The sequence below is a fragment of the Salarias fasciatus genome, chromosome 5 (genome assembly GCF_902148845.1).
Source record: "Salarias fasciatus chromosome 5, fSalaFa1.1, whole genome shotgun sequence".
In the NCBI taxonomy this organism is placed as follows: Eukaryota; Metazoa; Chordata; class Actinopteri; order Blenniiformes; family Blenniidae; genus Salarias; species Salarias fasciatus.
In genome coordinates this window covers 26,392,498-26,400,662 of record NC_043749.1, presented here as the reverse complement: position 1 = coordinate 26,400,662, position 8,165 = coordinate 26,392,498, and positions in this window count along the sequence as shown.

The window sequence follows — 8,165 nt, the reverse complement described above, 5'->3', positions numbered from 1 at the left end:
CCGCATGATTAATGTTTTACCACCATTAATGTAGGTCACCGATGACAGCATTATTACGGCATTATGTGAACAGACGACCATTATTTATTGTAGGAAAATGAGTTTCGGCCTATAAACAAGGCAAAACAATGATGTTTATTGTGATAAGGTGGAAAAAAAGCGACAGCAGCACGGGGATGTCGGGAGAACTGTAGTACATTTATCTTAGTCTTCTTTGTGCTTCCTGGATTGGATCCAATATCATATCAGCGTCACATGCAGTGACAAGCTTCTGCACTGAATTCTGAGAGTAATGTAGTTTTAATAGGTGCTGGATATTGGACATTTTGGTTATTTGACTGTATATGTGCTCAGTTTGAACTTATTATTGTGAATTCATCCATTTTCTACATCAGTTTATTCAATCAAGGTTGGAAAAGTTAAACATGAACAGGAAGAACATGCAGAAAGGCTGCTAAGCTCAACGAACCACTCATTCACTGACTGGCCAGTGCGGCTCGGTTGTGATTGGTTTATTTTAAAACATATTGGGGATTTTTTTTCTTTCTCGGCCTCTGTAAACAGTTCTTCCAATAAACATCCATATGAAATCTCCTCAGCCCGCTTCTGCATTTACTAAAGCTGATACGTTTTCACGTGAAAATGCAAAACTTTCAGTGCATTTTGGGGATCTGTTCACATGACAACGGGGCTCACAGCTACTGAAAATGCATATTTTGAGAAACAGCTCAAACAGAGGAACATTTATTTGAGAATGCCTGATCAAACGTGTGAAATAATGGTAACCCTTCAAAATTTGAATGAATTGGGGAAGAATATAGTTTACTGTAATCTCCAACTATAAGTCACCATTTTACTTTTGTGTCTTTGTTTGACATACGACTTACATTGACATATATATATCAAAATATTCTAGTGCATAACAACTGGGACCAGTGGGACTGTTTCACTCTGTTGAAACAGAACGCTGATAAAATACCACAGAAAAACCTCCATTATTACCATATTTTGCTGACAGAGCAAGCCAGAACAAAACATCTACAGTGGAATTCAAATTTTAAAAAAAAATCATAAAACGGAAAATAAAAACATAGCAACACAAACAGTTTAGAGTGTGTGAGAAGTGTTTGAGGCACTGGAGAAAAGCAGAGAAACTGTTTAATGAAGGAAACAACAAATCATCAGTGCATGGAAAAATAATACACCACTGCAACTTAGATGTGTTTCTTTTTTCCTTTTTATGGCACGTTACCTTTTACTCAGGAGCATGTCATTTAATCCAGTGCAGGTCCAGAAAATAAAGGAACATATTCACAAGTGAAATGTTATTTATTATTAGAGAACTTTTGGGCACCAAACATAATATAAACACACACTTTTGAATTACAGTCAATTTCAACCTACTCTATTTACCATTAAAGCTCATATTTTGGGGTTATGCTTCAAACTTATGAAGTGCATATCAGGACGAGCTTCACAAATGAATTTTAATGGTTAATTTAATCATGAAATGTGTTCATATTCACCCAAATTTGATTACATTGACATTAGTATTGACTCCATACTATCGAGTACTACATACTCATTTTTGCTGTGAGAAATTTGACAAAATAGTGTCTTTCTTCCTGAATCCATTATGAGATGTACGACTGCCAGAGAGCTTTGAAAGCAGAGACACAGCCACCACATACAAACAGCACCAAAAAGCTCAGATGCTGACACACAGTGAAACGGGATGTTGTAGAATGCACAATGTAAATACAGCCTGTCTGCGGTTTGATTTTGTGTTGAACTCTCGTGACATGCACTGGGTGAGCAAACCGGTGTATGAACCAGTTTCCAAAAATGTCAGGCGAGTCATTGAAGCCTGAAAGAGGCAGGCAGGCTGCACATAATGAGTGTGGTTTTCAATCATGCGCCATTGAGGCTCGAGAGTCTGCTGGTTTCCGTTCCAGCCAGCAGCCGACACTGAAGTAGCTGATTTCTCTGATTGCAGTTTCAAACTGAGCCACAGAGCACGGAGGGCTTTCATTCCTGAAGCGTCTCTCAAATACATTTGTGCTGCTGATCAGAAAAGGCGAAAAATGAACATATTCTGCATCTGCATCAGTGAAACAAGGAGACATTATTTGCTTCTTTTTTATGTTTTGGTCAAGCTGTGTTGTTATTTGTCTGTGAAGATTATTAGTTGTCCAGCTTGTGACCAGACATGTGATTCACAAATGTCATGTGTGATCAGTATATTTCCTGGTCTCATGTCTTTTCTAAAGCCAAGTCACCTAAATGCCTGATTCCACTATTATTCTCTAATATGGTCATACTTATCACACTCCTGGCATAGCATCATGCATTAAATAAGAAGGTAAAATGGAAAATAAGTGCCGTAGTCTGTCTCACAGAGGAGCTGCATGGTTACGGACCCCGAGCCACTCGGCGCATAACTCGTGGACCCTGACTTGCAGGACAGCTGTCCTGTCCGGCCATGTTTGTTCCAAAAGAAACGCCCGCAGAGACTATATCTCATCACCCTCCCTTTAAAAATAACAACATAATGCAACCGGTGTCCGTCCTCGTTAGGTTACACGTGCACAACAAACACACTGACTCATCACCTGAGCATGAAGCAAGAAGTCCGCTGTCAAAGCAAAGCTCGCCGAGAGAGTCGGCCGGTCGAAGGAGACGCAGCGTGTGACTCACTTCAGTCTGCTGTCAGGACGCTCACATGTTGAGGAAGTCCAGCGGAGACGAAGTGGGTCATCAAGGTGGAGGTTTGAACACAGCAGACTGCTGCTCACTCTGGTTTCTTTCAGCCACTGTCCACCACTTCACTCAGGACATGCTGGTATTTGGCAGGGCTGATTGAACTTTTGAAGTAACTTCAGATGAGATTACTAAATTGGAGCAGGAAATCAAACAAACAAATCTTATGAGGTTTTAGTTTTTCATTTGGGTTAAAGCTCAACATGGAAACGAGTCATCCATGTTTTAAATGCTCAAATTTTATTTGAATGCATTTTCTTTTTTTTAATTGCACAAGTGATGTTCAAGAACTACTCACAAAAGACAAAGCAGGAGGTTCATCTCTTCGGGCACCGCTGCCTTTAACTCTCAAGCATCAATATGGACATTTATGTCTATTTTGGTAAATTTTTGTTCTTGATAGACTCATTTTTTCTCTCCACAGATCTCTGAAACAAACCTCAGTCCTGCACCAAACTACCAAACCCGCTATAATCTTCAAGGGTCTGATTCATTGCTGTCACTGTTGTTAATGGAAAAATACAAGATTTAGCAATATTAGTGTGTGATGTTGTGAGAAGCTGTAACAACCGATTTTGCTACATAACAATTAGTAATACCTTAATATTATCTTAACTGTTTTTGACGTCATTAAATGTATCATATTAAAATATTTACCTTGTCAACAAAAGGTCAACGCCACATTAGGATGATCTGAAACCCATCAACTCTTTATTGTTATGATAAACAGCAACATAAAACATGTTTGGCGCTGCTCTGGATCACAGCGATGCCGTTTCAGGGTGACAGCATGATTGTTCGGGTGGTTTAAAGCCATGAAAGGCAACAAGGGAGTGTTTCCTTCTTCTTCCACAGGAAAGACCTGAGCTCAAACTGCTTCACAACAAAATGCCATAAATCAAACTGTCAATCCGCTGAACAAAGATGAATCTGACTTCATAGTAAGGATCAGCGACTCCAAGAAGGAAAGTGTCTGAGTGGAAAAGATGGATATGTGTGTGTTTGGCACATGTAATATGTTATGCTCAGTGTGTGTGTGTGTGTGTGCATGTGCATGTCTGTAAGTGTGTGTATCACTTTATATGACTAATAGTTACACTATATGGACACTTCAATACTACTGCTAATCTTCTCATTCCAAAACCATAAGCACCAATGTATGACGTCCACTTTGGTTTGGAGACCTGGAACTGAAGACAGTGTGAGTAGATTTATAATGAACTACAAAGCTCTGAGCTCTCAGTATCGTAGCAGTGACATGTGAGAGTTCTGTGGAAGTCAAAAACATTCATTATTGTAGGTATTGCATAAATCTTTGAATTCAAAGTGGTTGTTTGAGAGCGCTTTGTATTTTTCGAGCTCTGAGTAGATTTAATCATTGAGTTGAGGAAGTCTGCCTTTATATCTCCAATTTTATCTTTTGGTGATGGTCAGTGCTGGTAATACAAAAAGGTCTTAAAGGCAGGTGATCATCAAGTAGTACAACTGCTGGGCAGACAGGGATGCTGAGATCACACTCATCACCTCTGACCTAAAGGCTTGGGTGTGTTAGATTCAAGATTCAAGAAAACTTTATTGTCATCCCAGTTCACATTAACATGTTTGTGGCATGAAAAGGGGGAACCCAGGTCCCAGGTCAGAAGCCTAACTCTAGGAGTAACTCAAGGGATACGAATAATAATAAGGATACAAAAAAAAAAATAATAATAATAGTTTGCAGACAGTGTTACAAGAGCAGTAACCTGGTGTGCAAAGTGTCCAGTGCTAAGTGATATCAGTGTCTCTCTAGTGCGGAGTAGGAGCCTACAGAGCACGACTGGAGTTCAGCAGTCTAACAGCTTCAGGAAAGAAGCTGTTTCTGAGTCTGGTGGTTCTGCAAAAGCAAAGCCAAAAGACACTGAAATAATAATGAAGAGATTTTTGACAGTAAATCCAGATTTTGGTTTGACTACAGCCCATGTGGTGTCGTTTGTGGGTTGTATGAAAACACAAACTCATTTTCTGTTCCTAATTAGTGCACTTGATTGATGTGTTTATTCTACAAATATGGAAAACTTTGCTTTTGCTTTCACTCAGAAGACAACTGAAAGTGATAAGATTGTATTTTTAACATACATGCAGTGTGTCTAAAGAGTCAAGTAAGATGTGCTTTGAAAAAAAACATTGTTTTTGTAGGTCTGTAGTATGAAATAATGTATTCACCACCTACATATCACAATAATGACAATTTTGAAAACATTTTCAACAAAAAAATGGTAGAATGTGTAGGATTCTTGGCGAGTTTTACATCACTTTCTAAGAGATATGATTGTCTAACTTTCATGCAATGGTGTACTTTTGTACTACTGAGTCCTGAACTAAAGGAATATTCTCTTTTCTAAATAACTTGACAGAAAGTTTCTTTACTGGAGACATGCAGCTAAATCCAAGTCAGCAAGTGTCTCTCATCTTTTTTATAGTTTCATCCCACCCAGAGAACCAGATGAGCCTTCTATTCCTGATAAATATGATTTAAACCATAAAAGCACTGTCACAACGTTCTGCTTTCCAGTTTACAATAAAAGAACCTCATCCATAAATATGAGGGTTCCCTGACTTACTCAGAAGAGTTTGCATCGTCTTCAATTGCTGAATATTTTCCAATGTCCCATGAAAGGAAAGCAGGAAGGAGAAACTAGAAAGTGACTCATTTTCTTAATAAAATAACCAACAATAAACTTTCTCCTTGCATGGACCCAGTCAATAGGAGAATGCATCACTCCTCAGACCTTTCTCTGGCAAGTCTTCAGACATGAATCAAATTTGTTACCATTATCTGTCATTTTACAGCATTTATCTCCGCTCTGCCAAAACAGGAAGACCAGACACCACAAACCTATTTCCCTCCCCCATTACTTTTTTTTTAAACATTACTGTAATGAATTGGCTTGTATGACAAGAAGGCAGTGTAGTGAGGAGCCTTTTTCTTGTCTCCATTAGCAGGTCCTGTGTTTCCACAGAGGCATCAAAGAGAGAGGAGCGGGAGAACGCAGGGGGGAGGCGGGCTGTAAGCTTCAAGCTGCACCCAGAGATAAAGACCAGACATCTCTGCAGGAGTGTGTGTGTGTGTGTGTGTGTGTGTGTGTGTGTGTGTGTGTGTGTGTGTGTGTGTGTGTGTGTGTGTGTGTTTGAGGGATTAGGCTGACTTTGACTGGCTCTGCTCCATTGTGACAGCAGCTCCTAAGAAGCTGCACACTGCCACATGACGGACAGCACTTGGAATTGCACAGATAATGTCTGCAGCTCTCTCCCTCTCTCGCTCTCTCTCTCTCTCTTGCACACGCACACACACACACACACACACACACACACACACACAAGCTGCATAGTGTCTGTGTGATAATGTCTCATAGCCTGAGGACACACGAGCTTTACAAATTTGTGTGACTACTGAAACATGCAGTATCACCGCTGAAGGTCATTGGCTCTTAAAACTGCAATTATATACTGTACATTTCATCCTTTGTGGCTCTGTGTGTGTGTGTGTGTGTGTGTGTGTGTGTGTGTGTGTGTGTGTGTGTGTGTGTGTGTGTGTGTGTGTGTGTGTGTGTGTGTGTGAGATGTTAGGTGCCTGTTAGAGGAGGGTAAGGCAGAAAGCATGTTTATCAAGAGCACATACATTACAAGTGTGCATGTTTTCGACGCTTCTATTGAGATGTTCAATATAAAATCTGGACATGGAGTAAAATGACGGAACAAAGGAGTACAAATGACTTCTCAACACAATGATAGGAAAACAAACATCTGAGCAAAGGATCAAATGACGGTCAGAGGAAGGAATAAAACCTTCAGACAAATGGAAGCATCGACAGAAAGAAAAGTCAGAATTACAGTTTAAAAAGTTAAGAGAAATCATCCCAATAAATCCTCTTCTTCTTTTTCTCTCAGCACAACTGCATTAGTGTGTGACTCGCAGTGAGGCTTGCTTCTTTGCTTTAGTTGGAATGACATAAGCTTGTTACAGTGGTCATGTTTGACTAAAAACCCTCTGCTAAGTCCCGCCATGCCTGGCCAGCCTCATTACCTTCATCACTGAGCGAATTCAGCCGTCACACACTCCCAAATAATCCAGAGGAGAATCAGAGTTCAGTGATAGCAAGAGGTAGAAGGAAGGGCAGCTGTTTCTTTTATAAACAGATGATTCTCAGACTGTAACTGATAAAACAACTTCCAAATTTCAAAAGAGATAAAAAAAAAACTCACTGGACATTCTATAAAACACTATAAATTAAAATAAAAACTGTCATTTCGGGAAGACAAACCAAATAACATGTTAGGACAACACTTAAAAAGTCATCAGAAGAATATATGAGGATCGAATTACATCACAAACTGTTGATCTACTGAGATTTTCAGACAACCATCTCTGAAAGATGCCTTGTTGATGTCAGGAGTCAGAAGAAAATGGCCTTGTGAGTTTCAGGAAACACATGGAACCTCAAAGCTGGTGGACTGCAGCGGGAAATAAACAGAAGGGCTCACTCTGCTCCTCTCAGTTCACACACAGCACTTCCTGGTGTGACGAGTCTCCATTTCTTCAGTCAGTAACGGAATCGTTACTGACGACTGGTACATCCGTCCTTACAGTATCTTCTGTTAGACACTCCCAGCATATCAGACTAATCCCACCATCTCAAACCTCTCTTTGTGAATGTGACAGTGAGTTTATAAACTCCATAGTCTCCACGTTTCAACTCATACCTGCTATTACATTAAGAAAATGCAATTCTATGGTATATACTCTTGTTGCCTTTACCTTAAGATTCTCTCTAACGCTGTCAATCTTCACATTCATGTATTTATGTATACAGTGTAATGATCTCTGATCATTTGTCTCACAAATCACTGATGAATGCTTCGGTTTAAACAATAAGAGGTTATATTTCACATTGAAAAGACTTTGAGGTTGTAAATATGATTCCAGTTTGACTCCATCAGCTCCTCTGTCTCCCAGCATCGTTTCACCGAACCGTCCGCCTCCCTCAGTTGCTCCTCATATCTGATATTTGACATGCAGTGCACCGACAGTGAATGAGAACTCCACTCTGAATATCAGGAGTCCTTACTAGATTCACATTTTGGATGTAGAAGGGACATTTATCGCTTAACTTTCAAGATCTAATTCAGTAATTTGCAATGATCAGCATGCCGATGATTGCTTTGAGTGAGTAGGATGGTAAGAAGTTGGGGTAAACTTGGACGCAGAGTGAAGTAGAAGGTCTCCTGGGGGCGTTTATGACTGTCCCTTCAAATAAAACAGCAAAGAGATGAGGCAAAGCTTCTGTAGGCACACTCACTGTGCCTATGAAGTGTGAAATTATTATGCCATGCTCTGTGGATGTACCAATGCAGCCACTTCAAAAATG